The sequence below is a fragment of the Antechinus flavipes genome, chromosome 1 (assembly GCF_016432865.1).
Source record: "Antechinus flavipes isolate AdamAnt ecotype Samford, QLD, Australia chromosome 1, AdamAnt_v2, whole genome shotgun sequence".
Lineage (NCBI taxonomy): Eukaryota > Metazoa > Chordata > Mammalia > Dasyuromorphia > Dasyuridae > Antechinus > Antechinus flavipes.
In genome coordinates, this window is record NC_067398.1 from 674,773,663 (window position 1) to 674,797,540 (window position 23,878).

General features: G+C 39.6%; 1 protein-coding gene across 4 annotated transcripts in view; it reads right to left on the reverse strand.

The window, feature by feature from the left end:
- CRTC1 (CREB regulated transcription coactivator 1) overlaps nt 1-23,878 on the reverse strand; it is a 118,266-nt gene that overhangs the window by 67,946 nt on the left and 26,442 nt on the right. The gene's annotated exons all lie outside the window — the stretch shown is intronic.

Genomic DNA, 23,878 nt, shown 5'->3' on the forward strand with positions numbered 1-23,878 from the left:
TGCACAAATTTCCAAGGCCCCACAAATTCTAGTCAGTTGAGTCAGGGTTTAGTAAGATATCAGGCCCTGGACCAAGTGTTAGGGATCCCAAGAGATGGGAAAATAGCCCCTGACTTCAGGGAGCTGATAATCTAATGGGGAAGAAAGCATGTAAATAACTAGTAAGCAAGGTCTGTCTATAAAGAATAATTGGAAGGAGTCATCTCAAAGGAGCCCAAAGACCTTCCTGGAGCTTGGGGTAATTTGAGCGAAGTCTTGAAGGAAGCCAGGGAAACTGGAGGGGTGGGGGAAGTGAGAAAAGAAGAGGAGGTGAGAGAGCCAGGAAGATCCCTAGGAGGCAGATGGGCCACAAAAACCCAGAGACGAAGCCTCCAAGAGACAGTGATCAGTAGTGTCAAAGGCTGAAGAGAGGTCAAGAGGGAGAAGGGCTGAAATGAGGCTATGCGATTTCCCAATCTGATTATTGCTAATTGTGAAGAGGGCAGTTTCTGTTGAATGATAAGAGCAGAAGCCAGATTAAAGAGTGTTTAGAAAGCCAAGTGGAGCAAGCAGGTAGAGAGAGATAAAAGAGGAGGTGGAGGAACATGAGCTTGGACAGTTAGGGCTCTCCAAGCCAATATGATCAACATTTATTAAGCACCTACTACGTGCTAGCCATTCAGCAGTCCAAGCACTCTGATCAAAGGTGTGCCCTGGTTTTACAAGATGACAATGTTGACAAATTACTCTAATGGAGTAACAAGAACACGAAGGAAAAACCAAAATCTACCAGTCTTTCCTAATATAAGGTTTGTAAAACTTATTACAAATATCTCTCATTTGGTCTTCCAAAGAAACTGAGGAGGTAGGTGATATCATTTTCTTCAGTTTATAGATAAGAAAGCTTCTCAATGAATTTTTTTTAATGTTATCCACTGAACTTACTGCTTTAGACGTCATAAAATATGAATAATGCAGAGATCACTGATATTGAGACTTTAAGGGCAGGAATCTGGGGAGCCCGTAGCTGCCCTATTTCACAAAGGAGTCAGTTGGTAGTTCATTCTTTTCCCCTAGTCAGATCCTAGAGACATTCTTGGGGAATATGAATGTATTCCTAAATTAAACTACTAAGTTTGTACTTGTAAAGGCCTGGACCATCAGCAATCCCCAGTTCCTTGGTTAGATCCTCATCAGAAAAGTCAGACTCAAGGGCCCATATTCCTTCCAGGAGAACATACTGAGAATTCTGGATATGTTCTCTGGATGTATTCTGGCATTTTTTCTAGTCTCACAGATTTCTCCCCACTCTCCAGGAGATGCTGGACCACCTTCCTATCCAAAGGAAAACTACTTCAGACTTTGGTGGAGAGGAGAGTATTTAGAATGGCTGACCTTCCTGGCATTTTGTGTACTCCTAGTATTCCTTCTCCAATACCAGCTGAGTTCTAGGTCCTGCCATTCCAAGTAAGATTCATGTCTTTGGAAGCTAGAAGTGTAGTGTGTTTGATTTTTTTATTTTTTGCTGGACTTAGGCTACAGATGTCTCCGGTTTCCTCCAATTTCTGCTCAAATAAGTTCTCCCAGCTTCCCAAGCAATTAGCTTTCAAGAGTCTTCAGGTTCAAATGCCCCTGAATCTGAGTTTAAAGTAATGAGATGAATTTAGAAACTGTCAATGGTTGACATGACACAAGTCCTCGACAGGAGGGCTCCTCTGGGTGCTGCTGCTGTTCTGACTTCAATCCCAGAGAATTCTAGGGAATGAACAGCCTGTGTGGATGGGTACCTAGTATATAAATGTCACACAGGGATTCTTGCTGGTAAAGAAGTAGGAAGTAGCCACTGCATGTTCCCCCTTCAAGTATTTTTCATGGTTCCAGTAAGGATTTCTAGGAATGCTCATCCCTTATCCTCCAATAATTTAGAATTTATGAGCTCAGTAGAAGAATTTAAAGTGCACAACCTTGTCTCTGTGAGAGGCAGTTTTTTCCCAAAGCTCTGAGACCAAACTTCAAGAAAGCTTGTTCTCTAGTGGCTAAATCCAAAGACCTAATGGGCTTTCCCTTTCAGGACCATGTGCTGACCAGAGCCAAAAATGAAGACACTGGAATGACTCTATCAAAGTTTAAGAGGAAAGGCTGGAAGTTAGGATATTCCAGACGTTTCAAGAAGAACACTTCTCAATGGATTTCTTAATCATTATTTGGTCTGGTACCAATTCCAGGTTTCTCCAGAAGTCTTTCTCCCATGAAGGAGATGGATGATAAAAATATCAACCAGCACCTTCTAAACAAGGCTATTCCTGAGCATTCCATGTGCTGGTGTCCTTGTCCTCCTTAATTACTTCAGATTGATTTTGTATTTATCCCATATATACGGAAACCCTGATAAAATGCAAAACCCTTAGCAGTAAGAATTTTTCATTTTTTGTTTATATACCCAATCTCTGATACAGGGCCTGGTACACAGGGGCCATAAATATTTTGTGGATTGACTGGATAATTAATACATTTCTTTAATAGCACACCTCTTTAATACTGTGATCTGATATCTACAGGCCTTCTATCCTGCGGTCCTACTGGTCCAGAGAGATCCATACAAAGGATCCTCCAAAGTGCTTTTCTTTTACAGTCTGTGGGTACCAACATAACACTTTAGCTGTCCAGCTGTTCTCCCTTTTTGCACCATGGGCCCACTTCTTCTGCACAGGTCATCTTTAGAAAGAGGTTCCAAAGGTACTTGTTGTAGAACAAAGAATTAGAAACAATGTAGATGTCTGTCTTACAGGAATGGCTGAACAAATTGTATAACACAAATGCAATGGAGTATGGTACTATAAGAAATTATAAATATGATAAATATAGAGAAGTATGGGAAGATTTGTATAAACTAGTCCAGGAAAATAACCAAAGGTGTCAAACTTGGGCTGCAAAATTCCCCAACTAAATGGTAAAATTTAATAAAATAAATAAAAACTCAATTTAGCAGGGATAGTGTTAGTTTCTGGATTTTGAAGTCAATATGCAGCCCACAAGTTCAATTTGGGCTTGAAAACCACTCAAATACACAATGACTACAACAATATAAATAGAAAAATCCACCAAAAAACAATCAAAACTGTATTTTGCTAAGTTACATAGAATAATCTTGGCCCCAAGGAAGAGACATGAAGACTCTTACCCTGCTCCTCTACCTAGGTTGGGTACCACAGATGAGAAGGAATTCAATAGCTTTTTTTCAATGTGATGATGGGTTCAATAAGTTGATTTTCCCCCCTTTCTTCTTCTTTTTAAAACATTATTTGTCTCAAGAGATGGCTAAGAAGGGGGCATGCAAGGGGAAATCTAGGTGATATAAAAACTAAAAATATCAATAAAAGTTATTTTTTAAAAAGAAGCATGCTGTAGAAGGAGAGAGTCACATGGATCTGGAACTAATTTTTTATTTGTCCCTTTTTCATGGGTTATCATGGCCAAAGAATTTACCACCCAATGGCCAATCTACTCTATTTACTTAACTGGGTTGGTCCTTTGATGACTGACTCACAAGAAGCCTATTCAAAGCCTTTCCAACATGATAAAACCATATTGGAAACTCTGGAACCAAAGTTTCTGATTTGTGAGTGTGGTAATTACCTGCTTAGAACATTATTCCCAGCAGAATATAAAAACTGCACAACATCGGTGAAGAGAACAGTAGTCAATACTGGGCTTATATTCCAGAGAGATATTAAAGAAGGGAAAGGGACCCGTATGTGCAAAAATGTTTGTGGCAGCCCTTTTCATAGTGGCTAGAAACTGGAGATTGAAGGGATGCCCACCAATTGGAGAATGGCTGAATAAACTGTGGTATATGAATGTTATGGGATATTATTGTTCTATAAGGAATGACCAACAGGATAGATACAGAGAGGCTTGGAGAGACTTACATGAACCGATGCCAAGTGAAATGAGCAGAACCAGAAGATCATTATATGCTTCAACAACAATACAATGTGATGTTCTGATGGATATAGCTCTCTTCAACAATGAGAGGATCCAAATCAATTCCAATTGATCTGTAATGAACAGAACCAGCTACACCCAGAGAAAGAACATTGGGAAATGAGTATTGACCACAACATAACATTTCTACTCTTTCTGTTATGGTTTGCTTGCATTTTTGTTTTTTCTTCTCAGGTTATTTTTACCTTCTTTCTAAATCCGATCTTTCTTGTACAACAAGATAACTGTATAAATATGTATGCATATATTGTAATTGTATTTAACATATACTTTAACATATTTAACATATATAGGACTACCTGCTATCTAAAGAAGGGGGTGGAAGAAAGGGGGGAGAAAAGTAGGAATAGAAGGTTTTGCAAGGGTCATTGTTGAAAAATTACCCATGCATATGTTTTGTATATAATAAAAAAAATTTAAATTTAAAAATAAAAAATAAAAAAAGCGAACAGTAGTCAAATGGAAAGGAAGATGCCCTTTGAATGAACCAAAAGAATGGCAAATGCAGATCCAGAAGAAGGGTAATGGCCGGAGCTAGAAGAAATGCCACTGCATCTCCAATCCCATCTGTCAACTGAAAGGGTTTCATAACCCCAGCCGTATTACCATCCCAACATGACATTAGCGGGCCCAATATCTCCCTAGTGGATTTAGTTTATTCCATGAATTGCAGCTCGCTCCGAGACCACAACCACCTCTTTCAAGGGAAGTCTGTGCCTACAATCACAGCCCTGTCCAAGTCCGCCCCCAAAAGCTAGCCTGGGCCTCAAGGGAAGGTGGGCATATGGAAAGCTGGAAGAGAGTCAATTCTGAAAGAAATTTTCTTCATTTGATGCAGAATCATGAGTTACAAAATTTTCACAGAATTTGGGACTTTATGTCCCTGTTTCTGCAATAGATTTGTTTTTCCACAAAAAATCACTTTTTTTCTAGTAAATTTATTTATTTTAAATACACATTTCTTTATGAAAATGTTGGGAGAGAAAAATCAGAGCAAAAGGGAAAAACCATGGGAGAGATAAAAAAAAAAAAAAAAAAACAGAAAAAAGAAGTGAACATAAGCAGGTGTTTGTTGATTTACATTCAGTCTCCTTAGTTCTTTTTCTGAATGCAGATGGCATTTTCTATTAGGTTTGCTTTGGATTACTGAACCACTGGGAAGAACCAAATCTTTCACAGTTGATCATCACACATTCTTGCTGTTATTGTATGCAATGTTTTCTTGGTTCTGATTGTTTTGCTGAGTATAAGTTCATGTAAATCTTTCCAGGCCTTTATAAAATCAGCTTATTTATAGAACAATAATATTCCATTATCTTCATGTACCACAACTTTGTTCAGCCATTCCCCAATTGATAGGCATCCATCCTTTTCCAATTCTTTGCTACCACAAGAACTGCTACAAACATTTTTGCATATGTGGGTGCTTTTCCCTCCTTTCTGTTTTCTCTGTGATACAGACGTTATCACTGGTGACACTACTGGATCAAATGGTACCCAGTTTGACAGCCCTTTGGGCATAGTTCTAGATTGTTCCCCAGAATGGTTGGATCCTTTCACAATTCCACCAATGCTTTAGTAAACTAGTTTTCCCACATCCCCTCCAACATTCATCATTATCTTTTCCTGTCATCTTAGCCAATCTGAGAGGTATGAAGTAATACCTCAGAGTTGTTTTAATTTGCATTTCTCTAATCAATAGGGATTTAGAGCCTTTTTTCATATAACTATAGATGGCTTTAATTACGTCATCTGAAAATTGTCTGTTTATATCCTTTGACCATTTATACAATCAGATTTGTATTCTTATAAATTTGATACAGTCCTTTATGTAGTTTAGAAATGAGACATTTATCAGAAACACTGGCTGTAAAGATTTTTTCCCAGCTTTGTTCTTCCCTTTTAATCTTGTTTCGGTTGGTTTTGTTTCCACAAAATCATTTTAAATTATTTAATTAAAAAAGAGAGAAAGAGGTCAAAAATATCAAAGGAAGCAAAGGGAGAAAAATGTGAAGGAAGGTAGTTTAGTTGCACCACATCTCAAACTGTATTACAAAGCAATAATTATCAAAACAATCTGGTACTGGCTAAAAATTAGGGAAATAGATCAGTGGAATAGATTAGATATATAATACATAGTAGTAAATGAATGTGTAATCTCATACTTGATTAAACATAAAGAGCCAAGCTTTCGGGATAAGAACTTGCTATTTGATTAAAAAAAAAAAAAAAACCTAGAAAACAACATGACAGAAACTAAGTATAGACCAACATTTTATACCATATGCCAAGATAAGATCAAAAAGGGAACATCAGTTAGATATAAAGGGTGATACCAATATGCAAATTAGAGGATCAAGGACCTGTCAAATCTATGAATAAGGGAAGAATTTATGACCAAATAAAAAAGACACTATTATAAGATGTAAAATGAATATTATTTATATTATATTAAAATGTTCTTGCACAAACAAAACCAATCAAGTCAAGATTAGGAAAGAAGAAAATGGGAATTTTTCCCAAATTTTTCTCAAATATATAGAGAATTGAGTCAAAATTATAAGAACACAAATCATTCCCCAATTGACAAATGATCAAAGGATGTGAACAATTTTCAGAAAAAGAAAACAAAGCTACCTATATCATATGAAAAAAAATGCTCTAAATCACTACAATTAAAGAAATGCAAATTAAAAAAACTTTGAGTATCACCTCCTGTCAGGAATGGCTGATTTGACAGAAAAGGAAACAAATATGGGAAGGGATGTGGGAAAATTGGGAAACCAATGTACTGTTATTGGTGGAGTTGGGAACTAATTCAACCATTCTGAAGAGAATGTAAAAACATGCCCAAAGGGCTATACAACTGGAAATACCTTTTGAAACTCCAAAAGCAGTAAAGGCCATCTGCAGATGTCCTTTTCTATATCATGCAAATGTTTCCAGAGGAGAAAGTGAGGCTGGTTATCTGCACAGCCTTCCTTCACTCAAATCCAATTCATTTGCATGTCATGGTCCTTTCTGATGCCAGGGTCCTCTTCGAGAACAAAAGACAAATAACAAAAATGGCAAAATTAGTTTATGCCAATGAGACTTTAAAAAAAGGAGGGAGAGTATACAAATATTTGTTGCAGCTCTTTTTGTGGTGGCAAAGAAGTGGAAATTGAAGGGATATCCATCAACTGGGGAATGGCTGAACAAGTTGTAATTGTGATAGATGAGTCAGATCTGGGAAGACTTACATGAACAGATGCAAAATGAAGTGAGCAAAACCAGAACACTATATATAGTAGCAGCAACACTGTTGCTGATGATCAACTGTGAATAATCTGGCTATTTTCAGCAATACAATAAACTAAAACAATTCTGAAGAATTCAGGATGAAAAATGTTATCCACCTTCAGAAAAAGAACCGATGGGAGTCTCAATGTAGATCAAAACATACTTTTGTTTTAAACTTTATTTTTCTTGGGGCTTTTTTTGGGTCTGTATTTTCTTTACAACATGAATGACTTGGAACTATTTTACATAACCACAGTATCTTACCATCTAAGTAAGAAGGTAGGGAAGAAAGGAGAGAATTTTAAACTTGAAATTTTTTAGAAAACTAATATTAAAATTTTTACATGTAATTAGAAAAAATTATTTTTTTAAAAGAAAGCAAGAGAATTTAGAGTCCCCTTAACCCCACAATGTGGCAAGAAAATAAGATTTCTTAAAAGATACTACTATTATTAATCTCACAGCTCCCACCAGCAAGATGACAGATTAGACATTTTCTTACTTGCCCTCTAAGTAAGAGGGTAGGGAAGGGAAGGAAGGAGACAATTTTAAACTTGGAATTTTTTAGAAAACTAATATTAAAAAATTTATATGTAATTAGAAAAAATTATTTTTTAAAAAGAAAGCAAGAGAATTTAGAGTCCCCTTAACTCCACAATGTGGCAAGAAAATAAGACTTCTTAAAGGATACTACTATTATTAATCTCTTGGCTTTTCCTTTAGTTACCATTAACTCTCAGAGCAATCCAAAAAGTGATGTTATGGGTCACAAGTAGTCTAGATGACCATATAGGACCAAAAAGCTAGAACATCATTACAATTAACATCCTTATGAATTAACACTGGAGGAATCTAAGTCTTAAAACATTCACTAAAAATAGCCTTCCATGTTCCTGTAGAGAGACATACAAACTAGACAATACATAGGAACCAATATTGAGAGCCCTTCTTTAGCAGAGACTTTGTCAATATACCTCAAGCCCGTATGACCACTTCTCTTCCACAACAAGTTATAGATATTGATGCCACCTGGTCATAGGAATAGAAAAAGTAGAAGGGGAAAGCACAAGCTGCCTTCTGCCTGGGGCAACTCCCTAGTTAGGGAACCCTAAGGTCTATGGACACACTTTCTAGAACAGCCCTCCCCAACACTGCAAAAAACAACAGATGCTGATTCAGCCTAGCCACAGAAGGAAAGGAGGAGAGCCAAGGGAGGAAGTGGGGCAGGAGGCCAGCAGGACTGGCTACATTAAGCCTAGAAGAAGGGGGACTGAAAACCAGCTGGGGCCAGTGCTGTCCCCATAGAGCATATTTAGGACAGGGACCAGATTGGTAAGCACTAAATCCCCCAACATAGGAGAAGACTAAGCTCTTCAGACTAATCCCAAGGCAGCAAAGGCAGAGGAATCAGAAATTGAGTGATGAGAAAATATAAGGGGGAAGAAGACTGAAAGGAACAAGATTTTAAGAGACAGAAAACTCAAATCACAAGGAGATAAATCAACAAAAGCAGTTCTAAAATGAGAAGAAAGGATGAATATTAAACCCTAAAAGAGATTACAAAACTCTCTTAAATATTAAAAGAAAAGGGAAAATGAAGCAAATGAAACATAGAATCTAATGAAGTCTCAAAAGAGCATGGAACAAGAAATTCTAGAATGGTTCAAAAGAGAAAAATTTATAAGAGACAATAATATATATGAGCATATATATGAGCATACATCATGAATTGTAACTTTCAATGCAATAAATAACCTACTGCAATAAAAAACTAAATTTTAAAAATTAATCCAGAATGAAGAATTTCTCCAGTGAAGAAAAAAGGAAGTTAAAAATTTGAATGACTAAAATGCTGAAGTGGAAGAGAATCTAGTGGAGAAAAAAGGAGGACATTAAAAGAACACATGATCTCTATATAAACCAAAGCCATTGACCTTGAAGACAGGATACCAATTTAAAAATCTCACATTTCCAGACTCCCAGAACATTTCTAAAATATTTAAAGAAAACTGATTCAAAATTATAAAAATAAGAGTTATTCTTCAGTTGATAAATGATCAAAGGCTACAAATGGGCAGTTTTCAGAGAAAGAAAACTAAATTAGCAATAGATATATGAAAAAATGCTCCAAAACAGTGGTGTCAAACTCAAATAGATGCCTGGACTTCTTAGAAAACCACAAATTAACTTTCAATTGAGTCTGACTCTATGTGATCCTCACAGACTTTGTTTATGGGGTTTTTTTGGTAAATACAATGGAGTGGTTTGCCATTTCCTTCTCCAGTGTGTTCACATATTATAGATGAGGAATTGGGGCAAATTAGGATTAAGAAAGACTTAAGAATTCTAATCAAAATACTGACCAACAACAATCCCAGAGGACTAATAGTGAAGCACATTACCCATCTCCTAGACTCAGAGTACAGATCAAGATAGACTTTTGGACATAGCAAATGTGAGAATTTATTTTGCTTGACTATGAATATTTGTTACAAGGATTCTGTTTTTCTTTTCTTTTTTCCCCAATGGAGAAAAAAGGAAAAAAGGATAGATAGAAAGTAGATTTTTGTTCATTGAAAAAAAATTAAATGTATTTTATTATTACAGTTTTTTAATTACAAAACATATGCATGGGTAACTTTTCAACACTGACCCTTGCAAAACCTTCTGTTCCAACTTTTCCCCTCCTTCCTCTCCCACCCCCTTCCCTATATGGCAGGTGGTCCAATATATGTTAAATATGTTAAAGTATATTTAAATCCAATATATGTATACATATTTATACAGTTATCTTGCTGCACAAGAAAAATCATATCTAGAAAGAAAAAAAAAAACCCGAGAAAGAAAACAAAAATGCAAGCAAACAATAACAAAAAGAGTGGAAATGCTATGCTGTGGTCCACACTTGGTTCCCATAGTTTTCTCTCTGAGTATAGCTGATTCTCTTCAAAAAATTAAATTTTTAAAAGTTATGATACCTTCTGAATGGGATCACTAAAGAATATGCATATTTCTTAAAACTTATAGCACTTTCCCCGAAATAGACCATGTCTTTGAGTATATATAACCTGCAAATAAATATTAAAAAGCAGAATTACTAAATATTTCTTTTATAGACCATAATGCAAAAAAAAAAATGCAAAGTGTTACAGATTATATGAGTTTTGTACCTGAGGTCAGGAAGACCTATGTTCAGATCCTGCCTCAGACCCACTAGCTGTATGACCCAAATCACTTAACCTCTTTGTGTCTCAGTTTTCCTGTCTGTAAAATGAGGAAAATAGCAGCATCTACCTCACAGGGTTATCTTGAAGATAAAATGAGATTATCTGTAAAGTACTTTGCAAATCTTAAAGTGTTATGTAAATGCTAGCTATTATAACTATTGTTATTGTTATTATTATTATCATTATCATTATTCAACTGAGCTAGATGACTCAGTGAATGAAAGTGCCATGTCTAGAATCAGAAAGACCCGAGTTCAAATACAGCTATATATATATATATATATATATATACACACACACACACACACACACACACACACACACACTAGCTTTGTGACCCTAGGGCAAGTAACCTAAACTCTATGTGCTTCAGTTTCCGCATCTGTAAAATGGGATGGATTATAAGAGATGGTTCTTTGGGACAGATATTGGGGGATACTATGAAAAATGCAGGGGATATAAAAAGAAAAGATATGAATAGAAGTCTATTTTAAAAATAAATAAAAGAACAACCCTTTGCTAAGGGAGGTCTCAAACTAGCATGGAGCTGATCCTAAATTCTTGACGCTCATGCCAGTGAAAGAGTTGTCAATCCTTTATAAAGGCCTTAGCTATAATCCTTTGGATTGTGCTATTTTTCAGAGATGAACCTAGCTAAATGGCTCAAAAAAAGATAACCTTCAGAGAATGTCTTTCAGTCAACATAATCAACTAATACTACTCAAGTTTTGAGGACCACATCATTTACAGTGGGAAGAACCGCTCTAGCTCCACCACTGAAATCACATATCTAAGAAGGGAATACTAGCTTCCATTTCCAAAGCTCTCTAATTTATTTTCACAGTTATTATCTATAGAGGGTCACAGACAGTGGAGGAACTCTAGGTGAGGTATAATTACATTATACCAGCCCAGAGGGAACCAGCTGACAATGTCTGGTTCGGCTCCCCATCTCCCCTAAGGGCTCTTGGCCTTCCAGAGAACTCAGGGGGAGGTGACAACCTGTGTTGTAATTGAAGCAGAGTAATACCAGGTGGCAAACTCCACACAACGGCAAGTTTATGTGGTCCCACGGGACACTTAGCATATGCCCAGTGTTGTTTTGGTTACAAAAAGGTATTAGGATATATAAAGGGGAAAGACCTTGATATAAATGGACGCCATATTTCCAACATCCTTGGGAGTCTTGCCTTTTTACTCCTCTAAGATGGTATATTTTAATCATCCCGACATGTTAAGTTTAGTCACCCCAACTTGGGGGATCTGGAAAGCAGGACACAACAATTATCTTATTTGCTTCTCAAACCAACCCAGGGAGGTGGGCAAAACTGGTATTATTACCTCCATCCAGTTTACAGAGTACTAAAGGACAGAGTACAGAATACTAAAGGACTAAAGTGAAAAAAATCAAGATTTGAATCCATCTCTCTTAACTCTGAACTCAAAATTTCTTCCACTGTACTATTTTGTCTCTCAAAACAAAGAAAGACTAGAACAAATCTTTCCAAGCCAAGCTTTAATTCCTTCCTTTGTAGGAATGATCACCAATTTAGTAAAAGAAGAATGCCCCTGAGCCAGTCTTATAATCTCTAATGTTCCTGCTCCCAGAAAGACCCTAAATGGTCTAGATCTACAAGATGCAACCTCTTGAGGTGATAGATTGTCCCCTTGGAGGGGATCCTCCCTCCCGACCCTCATGCCCACCACCTCCTTGCAATTCCAGGCTCTGCTGCAATTGACAAGTGGTCCTTCAGGCCAAGCAGAGGGGAGTAACTCTGAAGTGTTTGAGCCTCTGGATTTGTTCTGGTCTACCTATGCAGCAGCCTCAGAGCAGCCCTAGTAGCCCCAGCCCCAGCAGCAGCCCCAGCAGCCCCAGCAGCAACCCCAGCCCCAGACCCAGACCCAGACCCAGCAACCTCAGCAATCCCAGCCGCAGCAGCAGCAGCCCACAGTCTCCCAGTTTCCCCCAGGCTAGGCTTTTCACGATGATTGCTCGCAGGCTCCCTTAATCCTTCTGAGCCAGTTGACATTGGCCAGGACTAAAGACAGCTATTTCAGGCCTGTGGAGAGAGAGCACAACTCCCCCATTCCTTTTCCCTACCCCTCCGACCATATTTTGCAAAGTAGTGGTGTCAAAATTTCCACACTAATCCCACAAATCTGCCCACTTGTTCCTAAATCCTTAAGAGTTCTTTGCACATCCATATGCTACTTACAGGAAGCTTAGAAAAGTGAGTAACTGAAGGTATGTATTGATCACAAGAGTTGAGGCCTTCAGAATCCTAGATTCGCATTGTTGAAAGGGAGCCGAAAGGGTACCTAGTCTAAATGCATACTTTAACAGGAAATCTCTTCCATAACACCAAGAAATCATCGAGACTCCAATGGAGAAGCCTCCAATGAGGGGGAATCTATCACCCTTCTTCGGTGGGCCTCGAAGCCCTCTCTGATTTTTAGGGAGACTCTCCTCATAGCCAAGGAAAATCCACCCTCACAAACTTCCACCTACCTTCCAATAGAATTAAGTCCTACCCCCTTCCAAAAGAGAGCCCTTCAAACATTGAATGCAGGGAATCAAGCCTCCAAGTCTTCCCTTCCCCAGGCTCCATATCTCCGGTTCAAACAGCTGCTCCTTAGGGGCTGTTCCTTATGAGGTGTTCCTTAGAGTCCCTGGCCTTCTTACCATCCCCAATCCTGAGCCCTCAGCTCTGTCAATGTCCCTCCACAAAGGTGGGTCTCGAAAACAGACCCAGCATTTCCAAAGGGTTCTAACCATGACAGAGAACTTGCCTGTTCTTTTTTTGGGTGGCATGTCTCCATTCATCACTCACTGATATCGTGTTGTCTACAAAGACCTCGAGCCTCTTTACAGACAAACAGCTGCTAAGCCACAAATGCTGCCAACCTTAGGCTTTTGCAGCTGAGTTTTTGAACCCGAGTAGGGAACTTTACATTTAGCTCCATGTCAATTCCCTTCCATGATGATTTCTATCTGAATTAGGGCACGCACAGCTCTACAAGAGGGCACTAGGTGAGCTACACGTAGCTGGAATACTCTAAAGGGTCTGTGAATTTAAGAAGTAATGAGAAACATTTCAATTCAATATAAGGAATCTGCTCCACAACAGAGTGGGCTGCTTCCAGAAAAAATGAGAGACAGAGAGGTAGAGTATCATTCACAGTGGATAAGGAGCCAAAAAGTTCTGTGGTTTCAAAAAGAATGGCTTGATGTTGGAGATCTGGGCAAGGGGCTGAAATAGATGGGCCCCCAAATCTTCACTTCATGCTAAATACAGGCTATAGGACATTAAATAAGATAAATAAGAGACAACACTACACCTCCCATGGGAAGATCTGCATTCTACACTTACTATGGGACTCCGAGGAAATTGTTTGCCCTTTTCCGGGCAGGAAAAATGACCTCTCAAAGTCCATCCCTTCCAGATCTAACAAGAACCCCACATTCTAGCCTCAGTTTCAATATTGCCTTCACTCTTTAGAGTAATACTATTTGTACTTCCTACTTTACAGAGTTTTTGTGACATAAAAATAACATTTTATAAGCTGTAAAAAAGCATTTTACAAACTGCGTTTGTAAAATGTAAACGTAGTTTACAAACTGTAAAGTGCTACCAAAATGCCAGCAGCCTGTTATACTATAACTTTCATGAATTTAACTCACAATATTTCCAATAGCAGAAAGAGCACTGGAGTGGGCTTCTGAGTACATGAGTTCAAATTCAAGGGTCTTTCACTTACTATCTATGTAGCCTTGGAAAAGTCAATGCGTGGATTTTAGGTCTACCTCTATAAGACAAGGGGACTGGCCTAAAGCCTCTTGAAAATTCCCTTTGGCCCTAATTCAGTGATCATAAGATCCTATGAATGGGGCTGCTCTCCCATAGAAAAGTTGAAAGGAACTTCTCAGTTCACAATTTCATCCATCTACCAAAAAACTGAAAAGAGGTCAGTCATCCAGCCAGTGCTTCCAGATCCCCAGGGCCTCTGAGGTGACTCTTCCATCATGCCACAGGGCTGAGGGTTGGGAAGCTCTCCTTTCTCCGAAATTCCTCCTGGTAACTTCTACCCATTGGGAGAAGCTCTGTTCTGAGACCAACAAATCTGATTCCACATGACAGCTAATCAGATATTTGAAGTTGAAGGAGCTTTTCCCCTGCCTACTCCTCTCTCCTTTCTTTCAGATTTAGGGATAGTGACTGAGATAAGGACTGTTTGTACCTATGAATTCATTTAGTAGCAGGAACTCCCGGAAGAGGGAATTGTTTCTACTAATGTTAAGTCACACCCTCAACTTGTAGTTTAGTGAGTTGTCCACAGCAGAGATCAAATTCATGAACAAAATTCTTAAAATGGCAAGTGGGAAATCTTTAACAAAATAAACATAAATACAATAAAACACAAATAATGTTAAGTTATGGTTTTCTGTTATTTTTAAATGGAACAACCATTCTTAGATCACAGCCCTAAAAAAAATTTTTTTAAACAGAAGGGGTAATGGGAGGGGGATGCCCATTCTTCAATTGAAGACTCTCACTACTATATGCTGCCTCTAATTAGAATTTTTAATCTATGGCTTCTGAGTTAAGTGTGTACCAGATTATTTGATATATTTTGGTTCTTCCCATGTACTTCATAGAAATGAAATTCCAAACCACTTCCTGGTTACAATTCTACACTGATCTTTTTTCACCTAGATCTCCATCCCTTATACATTAAGCAACTAAACAAAAACAGATTTATTTTACTGGCTCTTTGAGTGGAAATATTTTGCTTATAGCCTAAACACTGAAGCTGGTGCAGGTGAAGTTGAAAGGGAAACAGGATGAAACCAAAGTAAAACCTTTTAAGCATCTGCAACAAAATGCCACATTCCCACAGCAAACACAGTGCTGTGTAAACGAGACTTCATTTCTTTCATGGGTATCATCACATCGTACTCTACAGGATGTGAATAAGACATAAGTCTATTAGGAGGCCATGTTTATGAGAAAAATGTCCATGATTGAAACAGAGAAGTACAGCAGAAGAGGCCTTGGCTAGTAACTCAATCTGAGCAAATTCACTTCTCCTAGTTCGCACTTTCTTCATCAGGAAAATTAAGGGATCTGAGTAGATGATCTTTAAGGCCCTTTCCTATGCTAACTTTTTCATTTTGTGGTCCATTCCAACTCTGAAATTCTGCATTCTCAGGTCCTTCTAGATCTGGCATAAAATAACAATAATAATGGTGATGCTAACAATGGCAAAAATAATAGGTAACATTGATGCAGCACTTCCAAGGTTTTCAAAGCAATTTGTAAGTATCATCTCATTTTATTCACACAATAACATCAAGAGTTAGGTGGTATTTTTAATCACATATTAAAAATGAGGAAAGTAAGATAAAGATTAAGTAACTTCACCATATAGCTAATAAGTTTGAGGAAGGATTTGAACAAAGGGTTTTCTGACCACATTCTCAGGCCCACTTGCTAGGGTTGGGAAAGTGCTGGGTTTGAAGTCAGAGGCTCAATTTTTGCACTTGCTGTCTCTGTGACCTTCACCTTACTGGGGCTCCACTTTCTCCTTTCCAGGTATAAGTCACGATGCTATTATTGCATCTATGCCATTTTTTAAAAAGTACCGTGACTCTACTACCGCCAAGCTGCTTTATCTCTAACAATGTGTAGAGAGTCATCACTAGCTATATGTTGATATTTTCAGCCAATTGCCTGTCATCCAGACAACAGGAATTCTTCATCTACTTGTTTTTCCTGTGTGGCTAATAAGGCTGAACACTTTTAAATGACTACAGATCTCACTTAGGAAGCTTTCCAATGCTGATAACAGTCATCACAATGGAATCTACAAACAAATATCACACTAGTGATAGACCTTAAATTAATGAAATCAAAACTTCAGCTTTACTTCAAAAATGCTACCATTAAATTCACATATTTTTCCCTACTATTTAACCACATTTCTAATGCTTCTAGTAGAAAAGGGGAACAAATTCTTTAAAGTTTAATTTTAAACCTAGTCACAACTGAATAACACAAAGCAGAGCAAAACCAGAAGATACTACAACCAGCCCCTTTAAATAGGGACTAATCTTTAGCATGCTGCTCTAACCCTGGGCATGAAGCCAGCTTCCAATACAAACCAAACCTGATTTGTAGAGTGTTGGGAACACAAGCAGACCCAGTGCCAGTCTTGCAAATGTCAGCCTTTGCTTCTGACAGGTGTCCAACCAAACTGGAAAATGTTTGCCCACTAATATTGCAACCGAGACCCTCCAACTCGACTCTAAGAGGTAGAGAACTCCTGGGTCCTAGGAGTGGAGCCAGACAGCCAGTTTGAGATAAGACAAAGTGATACCTAGAGCCATTGCCAGAAGGTACTTTAGGCTAAATCAAAACAAATGAGTTTTTAAATGAGGCTTGCTGACACAAAACCTTTCTTGCATTCTAGGATGACATATGGCTTTCAAATACCTGCTCTTTCTACCCTATCTTGCTCTTAAGATGGAAGTGCCTAAGGAAAGATGAAACAAAAGTGGAGATGCCCTCATTAAACAAGACCAAAATAGCTTTTATGCTCCATTTTGTTATTTTTAGATACAGAATGACGATTCTGTTATATAACAACATTAAAAATGTTTCATAATCATGGAGGCTGCTCCTTGGCTGACTAGGGTGCAACCTGTGATCCTTGAGCAACACCCCCCCCAAGTCCCCCAGATAACAAACCTACTAATACTGGCTATTTAACAAAATCCAAAAACAACACAAGTAAAAAAATGAGCTTGGCCCACGTGAAACTCAATGTATACTCTGACATACCTCTCCAAGGTCCTCAAATGGTACACTGCCTTCTAGTGTCAGAGAGACAGCAAGCAAGGCCCCCAAAAGTCATCTGCTCTTCACATTCAGAGCTCATTTAAACTATGCTTTTCATAACTTTACTGAATGTTTGAGCTGAAAGACATCTTAGAATATGGGACAATTTCAAAGTCAGAAGGATCCTTAGAACACAGAATGTCACAGCGCAAAGCGGTTTTAAAATGCAGAACAGTTGGAAGGAACCTTAGAACACTGAATATTAAAACTGCAAGGGGCCTCAGAATACAGAACAGAGAAAATCGGAATGAAAAGAGACATCACAATCATCATCATAGCTGAGATCTATATAATGCTTTAAAGTTCAATTCAATTAAACAGTAAAGTTGTGTGTGTATGTGTGTGTGTGTGTGTGTCTTATTTGATCATAAAACAGAATGTCAGAGCTGAAAGAAACCTGCGAATTGAAAACACAGAACTTCAGAGCTGGAAGGGGCCTTAGAAGGGAGGGCCCCTTTCAAATCCGTGAACATCAGAGCTGGCAGGGGCCTCAGAATGGATGCCAGGCCTGGGAGAGATTCTCCAACAATGAGCCCAGAATGTCAGAGCGGGGAGGCACCTAAAACACAGAATGACAAGAGCTGGGAGGAAGATTCAATGTCCTGATTATCATGAAATGGAGCAAATTCTCCAACTCTCAATCAATGCCAGAAACTCGGACACACAACAAACAAGCCCATCCCCCAGCTAGCGTGGCTGCTCCACTCGAAGGCTTTTTCTTCTCCATGCTGACAGCTGATCTCTCCGGCAGGGAACAGAGGGCGAGGAGTCTTTCTAGAAGTAGGTGACTCGTCTCGGCATTCAGATCCTTCCATAGTGAAAATTCCACTGACTCCACAGCTGCCCAGCCAATCTTTGTGTTCGCCAAGAGGAAACCTTGGTACGTGAGCCACTCCAGAACAACACTACACTCAAGATAAAGACTGGGACCACGCCAACCAACTTTTCTGCCTTCCATAATAAATCTGCAATTAGGGAAGAAGGTCTAGAATCCCTTCTAGCAAAAGCAGTAACTCTGCCTGATGCACTCCCACAGAACCCTCCATATTCTTGCCTGCCATTCGCTAGGTGGCTAGCATAAAGAAGAAAGTGCCAGGGCCGGAGTCAGAAAACTTTGAGTTCAAATACAACCTCAGATTAGCTGGATCTCTGGACAAGTCATTTAACCTTCTCTCCCCTAAATTTCCTCATCTGTAAAATGATGTTAAAAATAGCAACTGCTTCCCAGTATTATTGTGGGGATCAAATCAGAAAATATCAAAGAATTTTTGCAAACTGTAAAGCATTATTATTATTAATTTTTGTTGTTCATTTGTCTCGGTCATGTCTGATTCTTCATGATCTATTTGGGGTTTTCTTGCCAAAGATACTGAAGTTGTTTGCCATTTCCTTCCCCAGTTCATTTTGCAGAAGAGGAAACTGAAACAAATAGGGTTAAGTGATTTGCCCAGGATCAAATGTTTGAAGAGGGATCTGAACTTAGGTTTTCTTGACCCCAGACCTGGCATTCTACCCATTGTGTCACCTAGCTAGACAATTGCCCGTATTATTATTAATAACAATGATTAATAATAACATTGTTTTTAACATATGAGAAATTTGAATTGAAACAGTTTCCAATTGGGGGGGACTAAAGAAACCATTATAGAGGAGATAGAAAGGACCTGAATGCATTTGGAAGGAAAGGAGGGAAGGGTTTCAATAGACCCAGTGAAAGGGAGCCTCTAGTAGAGGTTTGGCCCGGCAGACAGAAGGCAGGAGGAGACCAAAAAACAGTGAAGGTACAGGACAGAGAGGAGAACATGAAACATGGCAAGGTAAAGAGCCCTGAATGTCAGGGTTAGAACTCTGGGTCCCTGCTGCTGACCAAGCCTTCCTTTCCAGCAGTGGTGGCACTTTCACTCATTCCCTCAGTGTGACCTGACACTGCCACTTCCAGGACCTCTATCTCCATCACTAAGTTTTATCTCTTATTCAATCCCTCCCTCTCACCCAGTCAAAGTTTGGGCAGCTGTTGTGTGCTGGCTTCAAGGGAATTTCACTTCTTTCTTCAGCAAGTTTTGTGCTTGCCTCCCAGGATTTCTTCCTCACCTCTTGTCCTCACACCAAGGGACTTCAACAGCACACTAGTACTTCCTCAGACACCTTAAACAACCAGTTCCTCCCCACCAATTCATTTTCCACAGCCAACTTCTCCCCCCAACCTTGGCCACACACCAAGGCACTCATACCCTTGATCTTGCCATCCCACACAAATGCACCACTTCCATGTTCACTTCTCTCTCTACTTTGCTATCTTCCTCCTCACCATAACCTCCAGTTCCTCAATCCTTTGGTTTCTTCCCAGGCCACCACTCCTGTGCAGACCAATCTCTTCTGCTTTTCCCTTTTTTGACTCTTGGCAACCCAGGTCAGCTCACCACCGTCCCTCTCTCTGGAGTCCCTTGTTCTCTTACCCTACTGAAGATCTTGTTCTGACAAGCCTCAGCCTTGGATCCTTCTCACCATTCACTACATTTGCAGCTAAATGCGCTGGAGCAAATCACAGAACCATGCTGACTGGATCCAACACAAATTTGCTACCTAATTTAAACTGAGCCCTCACTGGGGTAAGGAGATGCTTTTATACTACTCATTCACCACAGGGGCTTTTCCCATTTTTCCTTGAAACCAGTTCTGGCTCTATTACCTCTGGAAGGAAAGCTTTGCTGGAAAAACTGAGGCTTGACATTCACCAAAGCACCCCTCCGCTCCCCTCCTCTCTCACATCCCTCAGATGTGCACTCCTCCCAATCTCACAAGAAGAAATGACCACCTTCCCCTTGCCGAGGCAAAGCCCTCCCCATGCACAAGTGTGCCCATGAAGGCCTGACTTCTCCAGCCTTGATCCTTCCTATTTTGGCCCTTACATCTAATCCCCCCTTGCCTACTGGATGCTTCCCTCATGCCTACACACTTGTCTATATCTCCTCATCCCCCTGACTTCATCTATTCCTCCCCAACAGCCATCTCTTTCCTCCCATTTGTGACTAAAGAGAGGCCTATCTGCAAGGGAGACCCCATTCCCTTTCCTCTCATTCTCTTAACATACAGTCCAGTTTCTAACCACTTTCTTTAAAGTTACCACTGATCTCTTACATGCTAACTCCAAGGCCTTTTTCTCACTCATCCTTCTGATGCTGCTGATCACCTTGAGTATTCTCTTCTCTACAAGACTGTGACATGGTTCCTTCCCACCATTCTCCCATCTCACCTTCCTCCTGAATTTCCTTCGCTGGATCTTCATTCAGACCCCACCAGTAACCATGAAGGGACCTTAGTACTCTGGTCTAGTCCATCTTCTCTTCTCTCTATATAATATTTTACTTGATGAGCTTAGTAGCTCCCCAGGATATAATTATTTCTCTATTATAAATCCACTAGTCCAGTCCTAACTTCTCTCCTAACCTCCAGATTCCAACTCTCTAAGTATCCACCAGACATCTAGAACTAGGTGTACAGTAATTAAGCTTAACATGGCAAATCTAAACTTATCTGTTGTCCTAAACTTTCCCTTCTTCCAAAAATTCCCTATTATAGCCAAGGGCACTGCCAAACTCCCAGTCAGCCTAACTTACAACCTCGATGGCCCCTTTACCTTTTCATTCTCAGATCCAATCTGTTGACAAGGCCTGTTGATTTTACCTTGGAACACCTCTCAAATACACCCCTTCTTCTTGTCTGCCTGGACTTCCACCGTGATTCAGACTCATACTTCACACCTGGACTGATGTGTTGACCTGCGGGAGGTGTAAGGGGTGGGGATGGGGGGGGGGAGGTGTCGTCCTGCCGAGTCTTCCTGCTCCATTCATCCTCCACTCAGTTTTCACACAGATCTTCCTAAAGCAAACAACTAACCGAATTACTTACTATCCTCTTCAATTGACTCCAGTGACTCCCCATTACCCTTAATGTAAAATCTCTTCTCTGTTTGACATTTATCCTCCCTCTAACTTTTCCAGACTCCTTCCATCACCCCCACTGCATTCAGTGACACTGACCTTACCATGATGTGCCCAGGACCCTCCATCTCCTGGTGGGCTTCTTCATTGGCTGTCCCTTACACCTACAATCCTCTCCTTTCTCATCTGTCTCCTGGCTTTCTATGCAGGACCCAGCTAAAATCCCAGATACTACAAGAACCTTTTCCCAGATCTCCTTACTGCTGGCACCTTTTCTTTGAGATCATTTCCAACTTAGTTTATATCTTGTTTCTCCAAAGTTATTTGCATGCTGTCTCCCCCATTAGAAACTGTGAACTCCTCGAGACCAAGGGCTGTCTTCTGCCTTTCCTTGTATCTCCAGAACTTAGCATGGGGCCTGGCACATAGTAGGTTCTTAATCAATGTTGACTGAATCACTGAGAAATACATCATTTACAGATGGCACAAGATGAGAGACAGATAATCTGGATGACAGGATTAGGCTCCAGAAAGACCTTGGCAGGCTAGAATATTGGAATGAATCAAGTAAGATGAAATTTAATATGGATAAATAAACAGTCTTACATTTAAGTTAAAAAAAATCAGCTTCATGGGTATAAGATAGGGAAGGCGTGGTCAGAGAGCAATTTATCAGGAAAAAAAGGTGAGGATTTTCATGAACTGAAATACTCAATATGAGCTGGCAAGTGTGACAGAGCAGCCAAAATAACTAGCAGGATCTTGGGCTACATTAAGACAGATGGACAGAGATGGATAGATCAATAGCTAGCAAGATAATTTATTAAAGCTTTCTTACCCCAGCCCAGGCCTGAATAAAGATCCATGGCACACACACACCAATGGAGGCAGTCAACATATAAAAGGGTGATGGGAAAGAGTGAGCAGGTGGTCTGCAGGCCTGGGTACCAATAAGTGAAGGTGAAAGACAAGGGCAGAGCCCAAACTTCTCATGGGAACCAGGAAAAGGAGATGAAAAGTATCATAGAGATGATCTACAGTGGCCTAAATCCCAGGACCAGAGAGGGCACAGCACTTTTTGAGTGGGGTCTGAACAGGCCCCAAATGGAACATTTCTAGGCTCCACTGCATGCACCACAGCTGAGGAAGGACATATATCTGCTAGACAACAGAAAAGAGGGAAAAGTAAAGAGTAAAAGGCAAATTTAGCTGCTGAAAGAACCAGAGATGTTAAGCCTGGAAGAGAGATGATTTAGGAGAGATAAACTGTCCCTCTCTCAGAAAGTGAATCTAGGAGATGGAAGTTTTGTGATCTCTGACCCTAAAGGGCAGATCTAGGAGCAAAGAATGAGTAAATGTGGCAAAGAAGCAAATTGTGATTTAATATGTTTGGTAAGGACATTAAATACCAATGAAGTACTGAAGATAAGAAGGAAGGGATAACTAGTCCCAGCTTCTAAGGAGCCCCGAATCTAATGACCAAGCAAAATGCAAACAGCTCAAATAAACTACATACAAGATAAGTGGAAGGTCATTTCAGAAGGAAGGTACTAACATTAAGAGAGATCAGGAAAGATATCCTATAGAAGGTGGAATTTCGAGAACATTTTCCACAGGACTCTCATGGTATGGAGGAGGGAGCCAGCATCCCTAGACTGCAGAGTTAAGTGTGTGGAAGGGAGTAAAAGGTAAGAAGACAGAAGTTACAAAAGGACCAACTTATGAAAGCCTTTAAAGGCTCTGCCTCGCTGATCATGGAGGCAATAGGGACTTACTAGAACTCTTTGAGAAAGATCACTTTGCAAATGAGTGGATGATGGGCCACAGTAAGGAGAGAGTGGAAGCAGGCAGCCTTCGACACAGGCTAATCCAATAGTCCAGTTGAAAGGGAAAAAGTCTGAATCACCAGCGCTCTTTAAGAGTGGGGCTGTCTTGAGAGCTAATGGCTGCCCTTCCCCTAGGCCTCTGGAGCAAAGGGGAGATAACCACTGGAGGGGCAGGCTGTAGTAGGGACTTCTAGTCAGGAGTAGATTGGACTAAGGGATCTCTAAGTTCCCTTCCATCTCTGAAATTCTGTAGTCCATGATTTCCTTATGAGGAATCACTTTTCCTTATAAGGAATCAATCTATCAATCATCAAAGCATTTATTTAATGCCGCCAGATGATATAGTGAAGAGGGCCTGAGTTTAAATACAGCCACAGACTCTTACTAACTGTATGACCCTAGAAAATCACTTGCTTCAGTTTCCTTTACTGTAAAATGGAGATAATAACAGTACCTACCTTCCAGAGTTGCCATGAGGATCAAATGAGTTAACAGTTGCAATAGGAGTAGTCACTATATAAATGCTAGCTATCATCATTATTATGTCTGCCACATTCTAGGCACTGTAATAAACACTGAAGAAACAAAGATAAAAACAAAAAGGTCCCTACCTTCAAGACGCTTACATTCTCTGATAGAGGAGATAACACTAGCTAGCATTTATATAGTACTTTTAAGGTTAGCAAAGCACTTCACAAATATTACCTGATTTTATTCTC